Source organism: Stenella coeruleoalba (assembly GCF_951394435.1).
Source record: "Stenella coeruleoalba genome assembly, chromosome: 21".
Taxonomy (NCBI): Eukaryota; Metazoa; Chordata; class Mammalia; order Artiodactyla; family Delphinidae; genus Stenella; species Stenella coeruleoalba.
In genome coordinates this window covers 15,024,944-15,047,140 of record NC_137167.1, presented here as the reverse complement: position 1 = coordinate 15,047,140, position 22,197 = coordinate 15,024,944, and the positions used below count along the sequence as shown (strand labels likewise).

The window sequence follows — 22,197 nt, the reverse complement described above, 5'->3', positions numbered from 1 at the left end:
CTAGTGGTGTGGCCTTAGAAAAGCCCTAAAAGCTAAACACAGCTCTGTTGCATGAGTAGAGAGCGTAAAAGACACTTCAGTCCCCTAAACTCCTGAGTGCTTGGAGGTTTGGGGCAGTTAACGGGGAGAAACCGCACAGGGCTGGCGATGAGAAGCTTGTGGCTGACCCATGCCTCCCCTGCTGCTAGGGGTCTCGAGCCTGGGACTCTGCCCCAGAGAAACAAGAACTACCAAGTAGGACAGCAGATAAAAATCGTGGCTTCTGGAAGACAAGCCACAATTTTTAACCAAGAACGATGTGTGTGGGGAGGCAGGCCTGGGCTCTGAAATCAGCACTGTAACCCATACTTGTGAGGATATGGAGACAGAAGTGGTGAGCAAGGGGGGAGGTGGGGTGCCGGCTGCCCCCCAGGGACCTTTGTCGGGAGGTCTGGCATCTTGGGAATTCGCCCTCCCCGGCCCCCCTTTCTTAGTATGCCTCATTCAATCCAGGGCTCAGTGAGATCAATACAGCCAGAGCTGCAGGGCCAGGGGGAAACCGAAAGAGAGATTCATGGTCACAACAGCCCTGTGGTCTAGGGCTGGTTAGGCTACAACAGAAGGAAGAGATGATCACAGTTATTTTCCCTACGAGGCCCCTGAAGGGGAGGCAGTGAGCTTGCTGAAAGAGTTTGTTGCCTCTGACAGTAAAAACTGAAGGCTGAGAGTTTGCACCATAGAATTCACTCAGTAAATTCACCATTGAGGGGGAACTCGAAGGGTTGCAGATTTTAACTAGTTAACCTGAATAACATCCATCAGGTAGCTGTCATCCCCATTTTACAGATGGGAAAAGAACGGCAGCGACATCAACTAAGACTTGGCCACAGACACAGAGAGTTCGGGGGTTCTAGAAAAAGAAGCCAACTTTGCTGGCAGCTCCTCATTATCACCTCACTCATCACCTCATTCTTTATACTGAGTTGCTGCCATTATCTGTTTGCTGCTTTTGCTCTTCTTTCCTCATTTAAATGAACTAACTTCCTCAAAAGGAGAGCGTTCAGGAGAAAATCGTCCTGAAGAATCTACAGTGAACATACTCTCATTAAACAGGGAGGGTTTGGCCCTGGGATCTGCTTTCCACTTTCCTCCCGTGAGACCTGGCTCTGAGGTTGATGCTGTCCATACCGTCAACAGGACTAACCAGGTGGAATGAGCCAGGAGCCCCAAAGATCATTCCAGAATCTCTGTGGGAAGAGCTCTCTTTCTGGTCTCCCACACTCACAGAGAGGGGTGCCTATTCAACAAGAGCTGAAGCTATATTGGCCTCTTTTCCCTCCAAAGTTAACCAGGAAGCCCACCGCATCATCTTTAAGCTAAATGAACTCTCTGAAATAAAAGACAAGTATTTGTCTTTTAGTTTGTGACCGTTGTTAGGATTCACGCATCAAGATGATTGCAAGTTGGGTTCTCCTCCTCCTGCTACACCCAAGTTGCAGGTTCATTCCCTGCCAAGTTCCCAGAAGAGGTCACTAAGCTTCAACGGGCAGAGGAGAGCAAGGGTTTTTCTTTCTCCAACAATCCCAGGCCACGGAGAGCTCTAGGCTCTGCTGCTAGATTGTGGAAAGAGGAAAAAGTGGAGGAGGTGCTCTGGTGTTCAGTAAGGCAAATCTCCATACCCCTGCCCCGAGGCGAGGAGAAAGTCCTTTCCTGGGGTTCCTGGCCCCCCTCTGCTACTGCAGGCAGAGGCTCCCACGCCCCAGGTGGGATGGAAGGCGAGAGCTTGGGAATCGGTTCTGTGTGGGCTCAGCTCCTTCCTGCAGCTCCTCACAGGGCTGGGCTATCTGAGGACGGGGTGGGGGGGGGGCGGGCATCCTACAGATTAGCAAAGCAGCCGTTTGGGGTAGCCACGCCTCATCTCCTGCTCAACAGGCAACTGACCCACGCTTGTCATGGTTACTTGGTGCCGGAGGTTCCCCTCCTGTGCCACAGATGGCCCACTCCAGCCCTGGGACTTTTGGTAGGCTCTGGATTACCAACGTTCGGGAAGCTTCCAGAACCTCTCCCCAGTTCATGAGCACTCTCCTTGCTCCCATCCTCAGCTCTGAAATTCTCTGACGGTGAGTACAACTTCTACCACAGACTGGAGAGGTTTTTCAGGAAAAAAGAATGAAGATGAGAACAGAATAAAGCCCTGAGCTCCTCTCCATCGCTGACTCATTACACATCCTGTTAAAACTGGTTTCTCAGTCACAGCAAACAGAATCTATCACTACATCAAGCCAGAAAGGATTCTCTCTGTCTAGAGAGGTTCTGTGCTTGGAATTATATCCGATTTGTTTTAAGTAAAAGACGGTGGAAAACTCAAGTGGCACTCACAAAGCAGGAGCCCTGCCTGCCTGCCAGTGCCAGCTCTCCACAGCCTGGGAATGGCACCTTTCCAGCCCACATTCCTTGCCTCCGAGGGGAGGTAGCCCCCAGAATTATGCAAATTCCTCCATTTCAGTGGGAGGCAGCGGTGTAAGATTAGAAAAAGATCTCAGCATTCTTTCTGATCCAAGTCATGATAAAATATCTTTGCCTCTGCAAACTTCTGCACCAGATTTGTGGCTAAAGTGTGCAAGATCGAAGCTGTCAGACACACACCCACCCCACTGGAAAAAGAATCCGAAGAATGGTGACCAGATCCATAAAATGAAATCTCTGGGCTCCAAGTGCCCCTCATACTTGCATGGAAAGTTGCTCACACCTTACCCTGAAGTGACAGAACTCCAGAAAATACTCATCTAAAAAAATTATCTATATTACAGTTAGATGAATGCAACACCGGAAGAGAGAACTATTTATGAAAGTGTTTGTCTGGATTTCAACACTCCATTGACAGAGGTTGCCCCGGCAGAAAGGAGAAAGTGACAGCCTTACCTCCCCTCTCCCCCCCGCACACACAGAGGGTAAATCATGATATTCGCTCAACTTTTAATTTTCTTTTTTCCTTCTCCAGGGCAATGTAATCTAATCTCAGCAGTAGGAATGTGGTTTCTGTGGGTTAGACCCATTAGTCTAAACCAGTAAGGAAGATACCCGCGTTCCACAAGACCCCATGATAGCGAAATAACCGCACAGTTTCCCAGTGCTTCCTGTCAAATTTCCGGCTCAAAAAGGGAAGGGGTTGTTAAGGACAGTTCAGGCCAATGGTCCATAGGGCCTTCCCAACCTGACTCGGGGCTGGACGCCTTGCAAAACTCCTCCCTCCTAGACCTTTGGGCTTTGCTATCGGCTCTGCAAAGCCATGTGCTTGCTGGCTGAGCTTCACCTGAGAGAAACATACAGAGCCGGCCCTGCCTCCATTCTCAGTGGAGAGGTTCTGTTTTCTAAGAGAGAGAGAGAGAGAGAGAGAGAGAGAGAGAGAGAGAGAGAGAGAGAGAGAGAGAGAGAGAGTGTGTGTGTGTGGCTGGGGAAGCGGCAGCACAAGCAAAGGTTAACAACGTGCCCACAGTAGCCTTTCAGAGGGCTCTGCCACGGCTCAAGAAGAAGGCATCGTCTCGTTCCCCTTGGAGACCCCCAGGCTGGCATCCAACTCGGGGCTGCCTAAGAGGCAACTACTAACTTGGGGCCCCAAAGCATCACCCCCGGGGTCCTGGTCCGAGGCGCGCGGGCGGTCTCTCCCTCTCTGCTCCTTTGACAATCCTGCGGCCGCGGAAAGGCAGTCTCCACAATAGCAATCCCCAAAGCGCTCCGGTCTCCTGCCCCAAACCCAGCAGCCAGACCAGCGAGACCAGCAGAACAGTCGGTTCCCTTGCCGGAACTCGGAGGAAAGTTTCCCCGTTCGAAAGAGCGCGATTCTCGAATGAATCGAAAACACCCCTCCGGCTCCCCGGTCCTCCGGGATCGGCGCCTCCACCTCGGGCGCAACCCGGGGCGCACGCGGTCCGGACGCTCCACCCTCCCCCAGCGGCCGCCTGTCACTCCGGGGGACGCCGACTGGGGTCGCCCGCTCGGTAACCGCCGCGCTCCCCCGGAGCTTCCCTCTGCGCCCACGTTTGCCAAACAAAAAGAGGCAGGCTTTGGAGAAGGCGCCGCGGGCTCACCTCGGGGCCGCGCTCCCCCGGCCTCGCCGCTGGTCTCCGAGCCGCCAGCCGCCCCGCCGAGCGCCTCGGAGCATTGTTTGCAGAGTGTGTGCGCGCGGTCCGTGCCCGGCCGCGGGCGGTGTCGTCTGCCTGGGCCCGGCGGCCGGGTGGCAGCTGCGAGCGCGGCTCCGCCCCCTCCGCCTGCGGTGGCGCCGCCCGCCCAGCCTCAGCCGCACCTCCGGAGTCCCTGCCGCCGCCCCGCGCCCCCCGCCGGCGGGCGCGCTCCCTGGCCCCTGATTCCTCCCGGAGATCCACGCCCCGCCCCTACCTCACGCTCCCGACGGAGGCTCCGCCCCCAGCCCGAGACTTGGAGGCGTCCGACCCCCGAGCGAGCGCCCTTTTCCACCCCTCTCCAAGGAGGGCCCGAGGGGTTCTGCAGGGGCGAGTTTCGGTTGTCTAAAGCCTTCCTTTTCCCATGATGTGCGCATAGGTATGTAGTTGTCTTGCGTCCCTTCATCCTGCCTGCTCTGAGAGACCCTGAGAGGACCAGAGAGGCGTGGAGTGTACAGCCCCAGAGCTGGAGGGGCGGGCGGGTGGGGAAGGAAAGCGAGGGGTCCGGAAGGGAATGATGAGGTCAGGACCGAGACGCGTTCCGAAAGCTGCGTGGGCGCCGAGATTGTCATGACTTTTGCAGGTAGGAGGAGGCTGACGCACGACCCAGCCGGACTGGGAGTCCTGACAGCGGATTCTGGGTCCTGCTCAGTCCCTCGACTGAGGCCTCAGGCAAATGGCTTAACCCCCTTGAACTTTAGTTTTCTGAAAGAGGAATACAACGGTTAGAGTGGAAAGAGCTGGTCTTCCTCCACACTGGGAAAGTGAGGGCTTTCGCAGGCCAGTATTACACCTGTGTTTACACCGTTTCCAGTAAGTGACTCATTCACTGAGATAGAATGAGTTCGAGATAGTCCTCCGGCTAAAAATCTTTTAACCGAGAGTATGACAGCCTACGACCCAGTCAGTGCCCTCCCTTTCTCCTGCTGCCTGCAACAAGCTTGCACCTTGACCTGGGTGTTTCCTCAAGGAGCTCGCACCAAGGTCACCACCTGGCGCTGGCCTGGTTGGGGGGAATTCGCGAAGACCCCAGAAAAACACTTGTGGCTTTCTCTCTGCTCCTTCCTCCTTCGCAGAGAGGCAGTGTATAGTAACTCCAGCGGGAGTCCTCCGCCAGGCAGCCCACCACGATGCGCCTGTGAGTCTCCACCCAGCTCAGAGCAGAAAAGCTGGTTCTCCTTGAGATTCCTGCGTTCTCTTAGCGATCCGCCGGTGACGGAGCAGGAATGGGGGGTGGGATGAGGGTGGGGAGAAGACATGTATTTGAGGTTTGGTTTCTGTGTGAGAAAAAGAGAAAGTTAGAAAGGATATTTAAAAAAATACTTCCTGTGCTCCAATGTCACTGATTTCTCCTGAGTATGAGTAGAACTGGGGAGAAGGTTTAGAGGGAGGAAAGTACGTTAAATACCTACCCTGTGCCAAACAACCCCATGCGAGGGACATCATCCCCATTTCACAGAGAAGAAGACCAGGGCGCAGGGGGTCACGTCATTTGCCAGGGCCCATCAGCTGAAAAGTCGTGGTCCTGGGGTTGGAACCAAGAGCTGTCTGACTCCTCTGATGGGCAGTTCCACTCTGCCACTCTGCCCTCCGCTAGTACTGGTTGTCCAGCTCTATTTTTCTTTCTTCTCGAAGTGAAGGGAAACCATTTGAACAAACATGGAAGGAAAACTCCGTTTAGGCTCCATCATCATCCAACAAAACTGAAGGGTCAATCCCACTCATTTACAGAGAGACCAGGAGGGGAAGGTGTTGATAAGCAGGTAGGGACAAAGTGGTTGTCGCTGGAGAAATCCAAAAATGACATCAGGAGGTGCATGCAATTCAGTTACAACCGAAGAGGGCAAACCCGGGTGTTTGACAAGTTCCTAGTTCCCATGATTCAGGTGGGATATCTCCGTTCTTCCTCTGTAAAGCCTGGTGGGGACACCCACCCCGCGGAATGGAGCATACAGGAGGCACTCGCGTTCCCACATTGTTCCTTCTCTTTACTTAATTTGTCTTTAATATATTAACAGGCTAAAGAACGTAATTATAAGAAGCAAAGGCTATAGTATAAGATTGGCGGTTCTGTGGCATGGTTCAGCAATTGAATGGTTAATTCAGTCTTGCAAAATAAACTGTTTTCAAGCGTTTTGCTGCGCTCACACGAAGTAAATGCATTATACTGTAGTTGCTGACATATAAAGTGCATCTTTTAATGCAAGCGACATGGCCTTAAAACTGGCTTCATCTTGCCTAATGAAAAGAATAAAAAAATACTTCAAAAGAGTTGCTTAGATCCACACAAAATACCCATTATCTTATGCAGTGCTCCACCAGTGACTGTTAAGTATGTTATCTCCTCAGTGAAGCTACAGTAAGCTCATGCATTTTAATAAAAAATTCTTGCTTGAACTTCCAAAATTCACCCTGCAATGCAGTGCAATTAGTGTATACACAGCATTCTGCGTCTACCCGCTTATCAGTTCATTTTCACGACATTTTTAACTGCAGGGCTTGGCTTCCCAGATACAGATCAGACCTCGAAGAAGAGTGATTCCCTTCAGGGTTTTAGTCCTGGAGCACCATTCTGTACAAGAGAGCAGTTAAATTGGGGGAAATTAAGACAAAGTCTGGGGCAGGTGGTGCTTTGAGGTAAATAAGGGTAAAGTAATTTGGAATTAGAAAGGCAAAAAGGTAGGATTAAATTATACAGAGAAAATAATGCTAGCTGGGGTACTTGAGGAGTTAGCATGAAGATTGGACCAAAATAATCCAAGCCTGTATCTCCCTAGCTGGAGAAGAGACCTCAAATGATAGAGAGGTGTTCAATTTTAGTCAACAAACATTTCTCGAGTGCCTTCTCCTTATGAAGCACAGGATGAGGGAATATAGGGGGAAAAAGAAAGATGAAAAAAAGACAGAATAAAAGCTCTATGAGAGGAAGATAAGCTAGGAGCAGTGAGGATTCAAAGGAGGAAAAGATAAAACCGCAAGAAGTGGTTTCAGGGAGGAAGGGGCTTGGTAGGATGAGAAGGATTATAATTTGTGGACAGTGGGGACTTTCCAGACGGAGAGAGTGGTATCCGCAAAGGAATGGACGTGGGCGAGGCAGAAGACTTTTTGAGAGATTTCTTATCCAGTCTGGCTGGAGCATGATTATTGGAGACAAGCCTGGAAATGGCGTGGGGCACTGGGCAGGAAAGGCTTGCTTTCTAAGTGAGCCAATGGGAGAGGATTGACATTTCTCATCAGCTGGACGATGCTCTCCAAGTTAGTTTTTCATTTGCTCTGTCTGGATCTTATATCTCAGGTGGATTAGGAAGTGGGAGAAGAAATTGGAGACAAGGAGACTGGCTTAGAGTTTCTAACCCTGGTCCAGATGGGAGGTCAGGGCTTGATAAGGGACATAAGCAGGGGCAATGGAAAGGACGGATGTTGGAGGGAGGGCTTTGAAAGGCATCAAGAGGGAGATGTGGGAACTGGATGCTTCCTGATCACTGTGAGCAGTGAGATCTTAACTACTCATGGCTTACAGGATGGGGTGCTTCCTCTGTGTCAGGCCCTGTGTGCTACATGCTCTATGTGCTTTCACTTAAACTGCACAGGGACTCTGAGGTCAGTGCTGTTGCTGAGGGAGAGGAGGGAATCAAAGATAACCAACAGAACTTTCGCTTCAAGAGACTGGTAGAAAGATGATGTCATTAGTACAAATAAGGAAGTCAGAGGATTTCGCTTGTGGTCTCTGGAGTCTGAAGTGTATGGAGCCATCTGGTGAATGAAGTTCTCCTGCCAGAGTGGTGTCTGGAGCCAGAGGAAAAATGAAAGGGCTTGGAGGGGTGGGTGAGGAAGGAGCAAAGATGAGGCGAAGAGAGGCCTGGTGATCTAGAAGGCCATGCATGAAACAGAGGCGCTCTCTTCCAGACCTTGTGTAATCCGGAGCAGTGTGAAGAGAGGTCTCTTGGAGAGGATGGAGGAAGCATTGTCAAGGGAATTCCAGGTTTCTGCTAATTGCATGAGGTGGGGTGTGTTCAAGACCAGCTTAAACTCTTAGTTACTTTGCTTATATCAGCAGGTGTTTCCAGCAGACCCCATGGAAGAAGTAGATCAAATGGGAGCACAGATGGGATGGGAAAGGCCGGCTTGACAGGGATGCAAGTCGGGAAAAGGGCGGATTTAGCAAGGGGAGGAGGGTGACGGCAGGTGAGAGAGGATGAAACTCCTGGAAGCCATGGGTGTGTGCCGGGCTGCCTTGGTGGCATCTGGAGTCCCAGAGCCATCATGGAGGGGATTGCCAGGGTAAGGAGAGAAGGAAAAAGGTCTTCTGAAAGTTTGCTGTGAGGAGCCCTTCTGGGTTCCCTCTGTCCTGCGAGAAGATGGTATTCTCAGCCAGCCAGTAAAGGTTCCTAGGCGTGCGCGGCCCCACTCCTCTTTCTTTTTCCTTCCAGGTGATCATGAGCTCTTTAAGTTGCCAACCCTCAATGCTCTCTTCCTTCTCGAAGGTGTGGAGACTCAATCTGATCAGTTAATCCTGGTCCTGTGGTTATGGCATCACATCCTTGTGTCCCAACTTTGTTTCTTTAAACCATTCCCAACATCCCGTTCTTCCCTGTCTTCAGTCCCAGGCAGTGCTACCCAGGATAAGCCATGTTAAATAATTTACATTATTTTATCCCAAGCACTGAATAGATTCCCCCCTCCAAACTGAAAGCTATTATTTAAATAACTGCAGATGTCAGAATCTCAACCCACATGGGACTGAAAGCCTAGGGTTCAGGATTGTTACGACGTTTCTTTGTGCCCAAGCGCCGTAGAACTCAGATGTCAGGTGTTGAAGAAGGAAAACACTTTTCTCCCCTTTTATAATATAATTACAGTGAGATGTGTATTCAGTGACAGAGACCTTATTGCAAACCTCATTTTTTTCCAAAATGTTACTGTTATGGATTGACTTGTGTTCCCCTACCACCCCTCCCCCCAAAAAGATATATTGAAGTCTTAACCCCCAGTATCCCCAATAAGGTCAGATGTGACCTTATTTGGAAGTAGGGTCTTTACAGATGTAACCAAGTCTAAATAAGGTCATTAGGGTGGGTCCTAACCCAGTATGACTGGTGTCCTTATAAAAGGGGGAAATTTTGACCCAGAGGCAGACACACAGAGGGAGGACAGTGTAAAGACACAACGAGAGAAAGGCCATGTGGGTAAAGTGATGCATTTACTAGCCAAGGAAGGCCGAGGATTGCCAATGCGCCCCAGGAGCTGAAAGACACAAGGAAGGATTCTTCCCTGAAGCTGTCAAAGAGAGCTTGGCCCCTGTGACACCTTGATTTGGGACCTCTAGCCTCCAGCACTGTGAGACAATAAATTGCTGTTGTTTTGAGCCACCCAGTTTTTGGTATGGCCAGCCCTCTGTTTCTAAGGCTTCAGATCCACAGCTGGTTGACTCCAAGGATATGACACCCAAGGATACAGGAGGCTGACTGTATTCCTTGAACTACCTCATTTTATATAAGGGACTTGAGCATCTGTGGATTTGGGTATGCGGGGCACTCCTGGAACCAATCCCCCACGGATACCTAGGGACGACTGTACTTTGTTAGAGCAGCCCTAGGAAACTAATATAGTTCCTAAAATAAAAATGTTCCAATGAGTGATATACACTACAGCTTCTAGACAGATGATCGATATTTTTCAAAAATCAAGAACATGACCTACAGAGGCATGTTAATTAATGCCCACCATGAATGTAATGCCAGACAGTTCACTAGAATAAGAAAGTCAGAGTGTCCCTTCATTCAACCTGCCCGAGGAAGAAAAAGGTCATTCTTTCATCTGTAGCTCCCTCTTTCTCCAGTTTTAAGGTCCATGGTTAGGGGAAAGTCCCAGTTCCTTAATTGAGTTTGTATTTGCATGGTTGAGAAACTCTTTACCTCCACACCCAGGCAGTGTGCATTAAGTATCTCGAAGCCCATCAAGGGATTGTTCTGGGTCCACAGACACATTCAGAGATGCCCTTAATGGACCTTAGAAGTCATCTTGGCCTAATCCTTCACTGACAAATGGGGGCCCTGAGGCCCTAGATGACCAATGTGACTTGCCCAAGGTCTCATAGAACATTTCATAATACTTCTTCTGAGCTTTCAAGGTTGTTTGATTTTAACGTGAACTCAGCTGTGAGTTAAGGATGTGAAAATGAGAACTATTTGAAGAATTAATTCATCACGCCCACTGCTTGGCTTTCTGACTGAGCTGGGGTCAGAGTTGAAAAGCAGCAGAACATTTTACACTGGGAAGGTCACAAAGGAAAAACAAACCCATTTGAAAGATGTGTTTACTTACCCTCAAGCAGACCTCCTGATGGCGCAGCCACATTGGAAGACAGTCTGACAGTTTCTTAAAAAGTTAACTGTAAACTTGTCGTATGGCCCAGTAATTCCACCCTCAGATATCTACCCAAGAGAAATGAAAATATGTCCACACAACAACTTGCATACCAATGTTCATACAACATTATTCATAATAGTTAAACAGGGAAACAACCCAGATGTCCATCAACTGGTCAATGGATAAGCAATATGTGATATATCTGTATAATGTAATACTATTCAGTAATAAAAAAGAATGAAATAGTGATTCATGTGGCAACACAGATGGACCTCAGAAACATGCTAAGTACCAAGTGAAAGAAGCCAGACTCAAAAGACAACTTAATGTACGATTCCATTTCTGTGAAATATCCAGGGGCTTCCTTGGTGGCACAGTGGTTAAGCATCCACCTGCCAATGCAGGGGACACGGGTTTGAGCCCTAGTCTGGGAAGATCCCACGTGCCGCGGAGCAGCTAAGCCCGTGCGCTGCAACTACTGAGCCTGCGCTGTAGAGCCTGCGAGACACAACTACTGAGCCCACGTGTCACAGCTACTGAAGCCTGCATGCCTAGAGCCCATGCTCCGCAACAAGAGAAGCCACTGCAATGAGAAGCCTGCACACCGCAACGAGGAGTGGCCCCTGCTCGCCACAACTAGAGAAAGCCTGTGTGCAGCAACAAAGACCCAATGCAGCCTAAAAGAAAAAAAAGAAAAAAAAAAAGAAATATCCAAAAAAGGCAACTTTTCAGAGACAGAAAGTAGATCAGTTGTTGCCTAGGGCTGGAGGTGGGAAAGGGGTTGGAGAGTGAGGATGAACTGTAAATGGCCATGGGGGGGATCTTATTGAGATGATGAAAATGTTCTAAAACCAGATTGTGATGATGATTGAACAACTTGACCAGTTTACTAAAAATTATTGAGTAGCACGCTAAAAATTGTTGCACTTTATCGTATATAAATTATACCTCAATAAAGTTGTTTATAAAAAGAGAAAGATGGAATAGTATTCAGCCTTAAAAAGGAAGGAAATTTTGACACATGCTACAACACAGATAAACCTCGAGGGCATTAGGCCAAATGAAGTCAGCCAAGAGGACAATTGCTGTTTGATTTCACCTAAGTACCTAGAGTAGTCAAAGTCATGGGGACAGAAAGGAGAATGGTGGTTGCCAGGGCTTTTGGGAGGGGGGAGTGGGGAATTATTGTTTAATGGATACAGTTTCAGTTTGGGAAGATGAAGTTCTGGAGGTGGATGGTGGTGATGGCTGTACACCAATGTGAATGTCCTTAATGCCATGGCATCGCACACTTAAAAAAAGTTATAACGGTAAATTTTATGTTACATATATTTTATCACAATTAGAGAGAGAGATCACCCGTGTCTCTGTGAGAGAACTGCCTGAGTGTGAAAGATGAAGCAGGTCTGAGAAATCTCACGTATCTTTAGGTCAGTGAGCCTTAGTCATTCAGAAGGCCATCGGGTTTAAACTCCTGTAGCAGATAGATGGATCCATGATTCTCTAACATCACAGAAACTCCAGGCTGATTGCTGCCTGATAAATCAGGTCAGGGTTGAGAAAACATCACATGCTTTACTGTGGTTGAACAGTTGCTTCCCCCTCGTCTTTCCCAAGGCAGCTTCGGTTTCGGTTTTACTAGGTCAGTAGGCTTCCCGAGTGTCCTGACCTCTGTGTTGTTGTTGACTTTGACAGGAAACCTTCTGTGTAACCTTACCTCTGAGACCCAGTTATCAGTTGCCCAAACCCAGCCATAAGGATGTCATTCCATGGACCATATCTTAGAGGTTTTCACTTACAAAGGTAAGCCGGTGCTCTAAATCAAGTTTTCCTGAGGATTTTTTCAGTGGTAGAATAAAAGGTTTCTATTTATCTAAAAAGAACATGTCATTTGCCATCTGTTGTAAAGTTGTCTAAACCTCTTGAAAAACTGTTTCCTTTGGTTAGTCGCCCTTGAAGTGAGGTGGCCTTTTCTCTTTCCCTTCTTCTTTTTTTTTTTCCTTAGCTTCTCTTTTTTAAAATTTTTTTTTTTTTGCGGTACGTGGGCCTCTCACTGTTGTGGGCTCTCCCGCTGCGGAGCACAGGCTCCAGACACACAGGCTCAGCGGCCATGGCTCACGGGCCCTGCCGCTCCGGGGCATGTGGGATCTTCCTGGACCGGGGCACGAACCCGTGTCCCCTGCATTGGCAGGTGGACTCTCAACCACTGCGCCACCAGGGGAAGCCCTTCTTAGCTTTTCATAGAAAATATACCACAAAAGGATCTTAAGACAATTTTTGGACACAGAGCATTTTACCAATAAACAGCCTTGGCCCTTTGCAGGAGTAAAATCCCATTTTAATACAGCACAAGGGACGCTGGAGAGAGGTCTTATTTCTCTCTGCGGTACACCACATGGTGAAACCAAAAAAAAGACTTTAACTTCCTTCCTCCTTTCAGGTTTCTGAGTGCGTGCACTCAGTCCAGAGACGTATGTTGCTTGGTTTCTGCATGGGGTGGGGTGGGGTGGGGTGACATGGGGGAGCAAATAAACCTCCCCTGTAGGACCTGCAGGTACCCTGTAGCCTCCTTCAATTTCAGGTCCACGGTACATAATTGACACAGAGTATCTATCTATGCCAACCCCTGCACCTTCTACAAACACTGACTCTTATTAGTAAATTACCTCTTCCCAAGTCATAATGTCACAGAATTAGCATTCTCATTTTGCATCTCTGTCAAGTAGTAGGGGGAGGACTTGCCTAGGCAGACCAGTTAATAATCAAGTGTAGAAGATTGGAGGGAAAAAACCACGATTAATTTGGTCTTCCAGAGCCTCTGTATAAAACTCCCAGATAGCGTCGCATGCAGTGTCACCAGTGCGGCACTTTGTGGAGTCGGAATGATCAGCGCACTCCTGACTGGTGCTGACATATAATAATAATTGTGGCCGAGAGGCTCCTGGAGGGACACTTGGTGGAGTATCCAGTGACCACAGAATGTAACCGATTCAACAAGCTTTGCAGTGACCAGTGAATGGGGAAAGGGGGGCATCATAGCTAGAAGAGAGAGCAGAGCAAAAGCTTGAGCTGATTTACTGGAAAGCCCCAGGCCTTGTTAAGGAATCTTTATGATAATAGCTCTTTTGACTGGCCGTTCTGTTTTTTCCCTTTCAGAAGTAGCAATGGTGGTTGGCTGGGAAAGATGTGGAGAGAGCAGGGTAGGAAGGGGGTCAGAAGACACGTGACAGGGCTGATTAACAAGTAGTCTTTGTGAGCATTGGCCAGGGGACACCTGCAGCTCTTCCAGACATGCCTGCCCAGTAGGGGTGGTTTGAATGAGAAAACAGCTTCCCAAAAGATGTAACACAAGAGCATAAAAGGAAAAGAAAACTGTGCATTTGTGAGATGAGGGAATTGTAGAGTTTTATCTCTGATTCTCCTTTAAATAAACCTTTTACTATCTAATACTCTCACCCGTAGGTCAGGGCTCACCAGATGACGAGAGAGAGAGGACTCATTACCAGGGCTCCAAGCTGGTGTTTTGCTCAAAAAGGAATTTGCTTTCAAACAGACATGTATTCACTAATCTCTTTTCTTAAAAAAAAATAAATAAAACAAACACAAAATCTCTTCCAACTCAGCTGACTAAGTCTGAGTGGGAATGACAGCAGCATTCACTGGCGTGATCCCACAGAGCAAGTGTCCAGGATGAAAATAAATGTGACTTTTCCTATCAGGGCACAGTGGTGCTTTGTTTGTAATTCAATTAAAGAACAGGCGTTACAATGCTCTTGTATGACAGAGGAGATAATAAAGAGATCCACATCTTTGGGGCTGAAATTCAGCTAAACCTGTGCTTGACAGTTTGGAATCAGTATCTTAAGAGAGCCAGAAGGGGACAGTCCTTGGTTTCCAAGGGACTATACTTGGGGGAGGGGGGAGAAGCAAAAGAAAAAATCCTCGTACCTTCCATGTTCAACCAGCTTAGCCCAGATATATTCTAGGTGGTTGTTTCTCAAATTTATTGATATTTTCCATAGCTAATAGAGCCTTGATGAATATCAATTGTGTGATCATATTGTGAGGTATTAATTCATCTTTCGGTCTGTCTATCTCTCTCTCTCCCCCCCTATTGAAATGCTAAGTCGCCAAATAAGGTCATCACTTAAGTTTGGTTTTAGCAGGACTTGGAAGGAATTAAGTGAGGTGTCATCACTGTCACCTTTGGAAAAGCTTTCCTGACTGTGGGAGCTGAGTTGGATGTCCCTTCTTGGCATTTTCACTGGCTTCAGTTTCCTTGTCTGTAAAACATAATTAGTGATACCTTCCTCGGGAGGTTGTTTTGAAAATTAAGTAAGCTAAGTTATGTAAAATGCCTAGTTCAGAACCTGGTGTCTTAGCCCATTCAGGCTGCTATAACAAAGTACCAGAGACCAGTGACTTATAAGCAGAAAACATTTCTCAGCGTTCTGGAATCTGAGAAGTTTGAGATCAAGACACTGGCAGATTCAGAGTCTGGTGAGAGCTCACTTCCTGGGTCATAGAAGGCTGTCTTTTTGCAGTGTCCTCACGTGGTGGAAGGGGTGAGGGAGCTCTCTGGGGTCTCTTCTATAAAGGCACTAATCCCATTCATGAGGGCTCCACCTTCATGACCTAATCAGCCCCAAAGACCCCCCCCGTCTCCTGGTACTATCACCTTGGGGGTTGGGTTTCAATACATGAATTTGGGGGGGACCCAAACAATCAACCTGTAGCACCTGGCAGGCACTCTCAGTAATCTATGGGCATTGTTAGAGCATGCATCAGAAAGCTAAGTCCATTCATTTACTCATTTGGCGCGCTTTTTTTTTTTTTTTTGAGGACACACCTTGTACTAGGCGCTAAGCAAGCCCCTGATGATAACAGCAATGAGCCCAACAGATATGCTTTCTGACTTTCTGAATTGGACAGTATAATGGAGGGGAGAGGGGTAGGCAATGGGAGAGCCAAACAGGACCATGCACTTTTGATGACAAATTGTGACAGGTGCTCTGAACGGACAGTGCTTTGTAAGGTCACAGTGCAGGAGAACTCCATCATCTAGGGAGTCAAAGAAGTCTTCCTTCTGAATGGACTTTGTTGCCGAGTTTGCAAGGATAAGGTTTGACATGGAGGGTGGGACATGAGGCAGAAGCAGGATGTGAGAAAGGGGTATCTGTTCTGTTGTGGTTTAATTTCATACTGTTGGAGGATCAGGGGATTTATTGATGTGAACTTAGAAGACTAAATTCCTCCAGTGCCTTTTCTGGCATGAGTTGCTGTCCTCTGGTATCACAGGGATGTGTATGAAGGGAACACAGACAATGCAAGGGAGACGGTTTAGGGGTCTGCGGGGAAGGCACCTGGCTGGCAAATAGGAAGGAGCCAATAGGATCGTGGAGTTAACACAAGGAACACCGGGCTGAGAGGCAGGAGAGTTAGATCTTGTCCCCAGCTAGCAGCTGTAGGATACAGATGAGAAAACTGGGCTTCAAGAAGATTGTGTATTTACCCAGGATATGCACCTGACAGGTGGTAAAACTTAAACTAAAATCCAGGCCTTCTTATTCCAGGTCTCTTGACTATACCACAAATGGAAGGATTTGAGAAAATAATCGCTGAGGTCCCTTCCAGGTTTAAAGTTCAATATTATGAATGATCCCCATGGTACTTCCTCAATAGTAAAGAGAAAAAAAATGAAAAAGAAAGAAAAGGAGGAAAGGTAAGGTCAACAAGGATGGAAGGAAGGAAGGATGGAAGGAAGGAAGGAAGTATGGAAGGAAGGGAGGAAAGAAAGAAAAAGAAAGAAAGAGAGAAAAGAAATGAGATGAAGACCCACAGAGACAGACAAAAAAGAAAAAGAGAAAGGAAAAGAGAAAAGAAAAAAATCTTAAATTTTATCTATGATTTTTCTACTTTGGAATATGTCCAACTTAATCATTTATAGAGCCGTTAAAGTCCACATCAGAGCACTTGCCAACTGAGTGTTCTGTCTCCAGCCCACCGTCAGTGTACTCACTAGGATGGATGTGAGACTTCCCTGCCATATTATCATAATGTTTATTCCAGCCAATGCTTGATTATCTGTGCCAAACACAGGGCAAACCATGGAGACACGAAGCCCTGAGAGAGTTCACACGGTTCTGAGTCATTAGCTCCACTATCCTCGCAGCTCCAAAAGCGGCCAAGCTGGAGGTGTCTGCAGAGCTTCATTGCCTTAACCTCTTCCATGCTATTGTGTTGAGCCTGTAGGTTCAGAAATGAGACATAACGCCAGGCAAAGAAACAATTTACTTTGCACCCAGGGCAGACACCAAGTTAAGTCACCTGGCCAAAATTAGGGTCTCGAAGGTAGGCAGTGCCTTGTCCTTTCATTTTTTACACCAAACCTCCTTTTGGCTACTCTAGGTATAAGGCAAATTTGCTTCTCCTCGAAGCCTTTTGGGCATTTCCTTTTTCCCTAAGCCATGGCGACCAGACACTGTTCTTCATGCCAATGTCTGCTTCACTGCCCTCCCCTGTCACACACACACAATTTTTCAGTTTACGCTTTTGTAAGAAATTTAAATGTGTTGCCAGTTAAACACAATATCAAAGGCCCCAAGTTGTTTAGTTCTGTTTCTCTATTAGAAGAAAGGAATCATGATAAAAATTGTGCTTTGTGGTTCTAATGGAATTTAGATATGTTTTTAAACAAAATGTTGGTAAGAGACACCTATCTCCTCCTCACCAAAACCCCTCATTTTATAAAACAAGTATTTTAAAAAGTTGGATCTATTTTTTTCTGTGGAATAGAAACTCAGGAGTGACGTTGAAACTTGCTGTTAGTAATACATAGCAACAGCTCCCGGGCTCTCCGTGGTGTAGAAAGAGCAAGCTAATGACTAAAATTGAGATATTCTGACGTGATATAATACATAGACAAATAAATTGTCTCTAAAAACAGCGTATTAATAGCACTCTCATTTTTAACCAAAGTTACTGTAAAACAGAAGGATCTTCTCAACGCTTATCCCAAATTCCATTATTTAAGTATTTCCAAGGGCTGGAGGAATATCTAGAAATGTACAGACCAGAAAGTACAAGAGAGTCAAGAGAGAAAATAAGGTCAGTTCTTCCTGACACACAAGCTACTTCAAAGGAAACTGGACATCTTTTAAGGAGCAAGGGACTGTCTTTTGGGGTCTAGGCCATCAGAAGACGGTTCTGTTCAGAAATGTCATCTGTGTGTCGTGGAATCCCCAGTCTAAGATTTAACTCAAGACTGGCTACACTGGGTCATGTCATTGGAGAGTAACCTATGTTACTTTAGAAAAGATGTTTGTTTTTTTTTTTGGCCACGCAGCATGTGGGATCTTACTTCCCCAACCAGAGACTGAACCCACACCCACTGCATTGGAAGCACAGAGTCTTAACCACTGGACCACCAGGGATGTCCCAAGATATTGTGTTTTAAGAAAAGACATTATTGCCCTTTGTGATAATAACCCTCTGTTCAGGATACAGACACATCCCTAGTTCCTCTTAATGACCTATGATGTGTGTATAAACTGTGAGTTTGTATTCACACTTTTGAATGTATGTACATTTAGTCTGTATCTTTCAAGGTTATCAAGTTCAATAAGGTTTCCAACTACTTTGCAAAGTAATACTTTATTTTACTTTCTCCAAATGCTCTCATTTTCTATCTCCAAAAGGTGATCCTACGTCCCCTTTGGCCTCCACGGAAGCTGTTCATATTCTTTCACTACTTCTGCAAGATTTCTTTTTTTTAATTAATTTATTTATTTAAAAATTTAAAAAAAAATTATTTTAGGGCTTCCCTGGTGTCGCAGTCGTTGGAAGTCCGCCTGCTGATGCAGGGGACACGGGTTCGTGCCCCGGTGTGGGAGGATCCCACATGCCGCGGAGCGGCTGGACCCGTGGGCCATGGCCGCTAAGCCTGCGTGTCCGGAGCCTCTGCTCCACAGCGGGAGAGGCCACAACGGTGAGAGGCCCGCGTACCGCAAAAAACAAAAAAATTATTTTATTTTTGGCTGCGTTGGGTCTTCGTTGCTGCGCACGGGCTTTCTCTAGTTGTGGCGAGCGGGGGCTACCCTTCATTGCGCTGCGCGGGCTTCTCATCGCGGTGGCTTCTCTTGTGGCAGGCTCTAGGCGCACAGGCTTCAGTAGTTGCAGCACATGGGCCCAGTAGTTGTGGCACTCGGACTCTAGAGCACAGGCTCAGTAGTTGTGGCGCACGGGCTTAGTTACTCTGCGGCATGAGGGATCTTCCTGGGCCAGGGCTCTAACCCGTGTCCCCTGCATTGGCAGGCGGATTCTTAACCACTGCGCCAGCAGGGAAGTCCCTGCAAGTTTTTTTTTTAAATCTCTCTTGGTCTTGCCCTAAGTTTCAGTACACAAGTTCGTCCTAGACATGTCCCCTTAAATCTGTCATCATCGATGGAATGCGTTTACCCTACCAATGAGTTTTTCCTTCCATATTTTCTATTCTAATCGGTTCTAATTGTTCTACCCATAGAGTTCTTTCATACCACCCTCCCCAATCTAAATTCTGCTCATTCTCCAAAGTTCATCTTTAGGTCATTTCCCCAACTCCCCCCACCATGTCCTTTCCCTCTTAATCCAATCCACTCCAAACTCCAAACTACTCTACCATTTCTGTTGGTCCCCTTCATGCCACCTCCAAGCCTCCTTTCATTGTTCTTAACCATTTTAGAGTTTTCTCTCTTGCTCTTGCCTTGACAGTGAGAGACCAAAGGCCAGATATCCCAATTTAGACTTGTTCTGTAGGAGGGAGCTTTGCATCTAGCAAGAGCCATACACTGCATTTTAGAGTCTTTAATGGTTTTTCCCTGTCAATCTTTGTCAAGAAGATATTTAGTCTGTCCTCTTGCTAAGTTTATTCCCCACCTGGATCCCTTTTATTGCATCTATACAAACAAGGACACACCTATTATGACTGTGGAAGCTGGTTATCTCAATATGAAGTAGCAGGAAGGGGATTCAGTGGGCTATCATGCTGATAGATTAAGACTCTGCAGTCTTTAGAGCAGCTACAAACTTCATGGAGGTGTTTGACTGAAAATTTTATGGTATCTTTGGGTAAAAGAAGGGAAATAAATTGTGCTGAATCTGAGCATATCTGGCTCCTGAAGCAGTCATTGCTCATTCTGAATTAACTCACTGGCCTTCTGGATTTTATATACTGTACAACCTCACAGGCTTGTCCTGCCACAGGCAGCGTGATTGACCTTCAGGGTACTAATAAGGTCAGCATTTGCTGCCCTGGTCCAACCCACCATGCGTACTCGGTTCTCATCACCACTTTTCTGAGCCAGGGACCTCATCTTTTCCTTATGCAGTTTCTATCGTCATAAGCTCAGGGTTAAGCCAACAGCAAGGTGATGTGTTACCAAAAAAAGTCAGTACAATCTTAGACTCATTGCAGCTTTGGGTGATGGCATCCTGGGCAGAGCTGACGTTCTAGCAGAGCCAAGAGTCTGGACACTGTTGATAAGGAACAGTTTAAAAGGCTGGAAGCTGTATCACCCAGAAAAGAGGATGAGAGCGAGCAACAGGATTCTCTTTTTATCTCTACGGGTTGGGAGGTAATGTGGAAGTGGGACTTTGTTCATATGAAAGCTAGGACTAGTGAGGTTAAATTATAGGGAAGCTCCGTAAGTTTAAAAATGGAAGGGATTGCATTGTAACTGGTGGGCACTCTCCTAACACTAGTCAGATGTAAGGACTTGCGTTCAGTGGTTAATCAAGATACTATGGAAGAGATGCCTGCATTACGTGAAACTAAAGAGACGCAAATCAGCTCTAACTCCAGCCTTCTTTGAATCTGTGATGGTTTCCAATTCATTTATGTCTTTCAAGAGATGTAGCACCTGAAACAAGTAAGACTCCAGATTTCGTATGGATGAAAAGATTTTATGCGAGGGCAGGATTGGGAGGGGGGAATGGGCAGGGGGAAGGTTTTTCCAATATTAATCTTGATGGTTTTGTTCTAGTAGGTCTATCTTGAAAACAGCAGTGGTCACTCACAAGGCGATACTAATTTTGTTCCCTCCTTCACAACCAGTACACAACTCATTACAGTCGCCCCTTACTGTTCATGGGGGATTGGTTCCAGGACCCCCACGGATACCAAAATCCACAGATCTCAAGTCTCTTATCTAAAACCCGGTAGTACCATCAGCTCTCTGTATCTGCGGGTTCCGCGTCTGCGAATTCAACCAATCTTGGATTGAATTTCGACTATAAGTACACGAGGATTTCAGGCATTCTAAAACCTCTAAAACTTTGAAAACTAATGTTTGGTTGCTTTTTCATGTCAATTTACAATGACTAAGAGTACCAAATAATTAGGCTTTGGGGGAATTATTCTTTGGAGAAAAAGTACCTTTTACTGAGTTGCTTTCATACATATATCACATTCAATCTCTAAAATAATTCTACAAGGTAAGCATTTTTATTCCAGTTTCACAGTTGATGGAGTTGGGGACTGCAGGCAACTTATTCAAGTTCACATGACCATAATGCTGCTGCGCTAGTCTTTGAATCTGGGCCTGTGTGATGCCACAGTCCTTTCACAGAATCCCATGGCTCTAATCGTATATCCTGCATATTTTTGAAAGATGGAAGGCAATGTTTAGAGAAGCCTGTTACTTCTGAAAGACATGACTTGGCTTTACAAGGATGGAGGAGTATTTGCTTAGCGGGTGGGAACTCCAGCTCTGGCAATGCACTAGCATGGGTCTGAATATCAGCTCTTCCGTCTTAAGTCGCTGAGTGCCCTTCAGCAAGTTCAATAACTTGTGTAGGTCTCTATCCTTATCTGAAAAATGGGAGTGCTAACAGTATCTTCCTCATAGGGCTGTTTTTAATAGTAAATGAAATAATATATGGAAAGCACCTAACACAGTGTGGACATGGTAAGTTTTAGCCATTGTGAGGAGTATACGGTTGACCCTTGAATGATACAAGTTGGAACAACACTGGTCTACTTATATGTGAACTTTTTTCTATAAATATATTGGAAGAATTTTTGGAGATTTGCAACAACTTGAAAAAACTTGGAGATGAACCGTGTAGCCTAGAAATATCGGTAAATACAGTACAGTATTGTAAATGTATTTTCTCTTCCTTATGAGGGATTTTCTTAACATTTCAAGATATAGTAGTTCTGTCACCCCCTCAAAGTTCCCTCGTGCCCCTTTGTGGTCAACGCCATCCTGCCATTTCTGGCCCCTGGCAATCGCTGACCTAATTCCTGTCCTTATAGTGTTGCCTTTTCCAGAAAATCACACTGGTAGAATCGTATAGTATGTCGCATTTTGAGTCTGCCTTCTTTCACTTAGCATAATGCTTTTGATATTCATCCATGTTGTTCCATGTAGTAGTATGTTTTTTTAATGCTGAATAGTATTCCATTATATGGATATACCACATTTGTTTACCCAGTCATCAATTGACGGACATTTAATTTCTTTCTGGGTTTTGGTGATTTTGAATAAAAATTCATTTTGAAAGGGTTTTTTTTTTTTTTTGAAAGTTGTCAGCCTTGGTTTTTAGCAACTTCCCATAACTTACTCATGTAGCAATTAGCAATCAGTAATTTTAGTTTGATTTGATATTAAGGAATTATCTTTTGCCTTTTCGC

At 46.5% G+C, this 22,197-nt stretch overlaps 1 protein-coding gene across 1 annotated transcript in view; it reads right to left on the bottom strand.

Annotated features, from left to right (window-relative positions):
* Window positions 1-4,501, bottom strand: part of PRAG1 (PEAK1 related, kinase-activating pseudokinase 1) — a 48,071-nt gene extending 43,570 nt beyond the window's left edge. Inside the window, exon 1 of the mRNA XM_079909503.1 lies at window positions 4,068-4,501. The gene's annotated coding sequence lies outside the window, so the exon portion shown is untranslated. The remainder of the gene's footprint in view (window positions 1-4,067) is intronic.
* Between the last annotated feature and the right edge of the window lie 17,696 nt (window positions 4,502-22,197).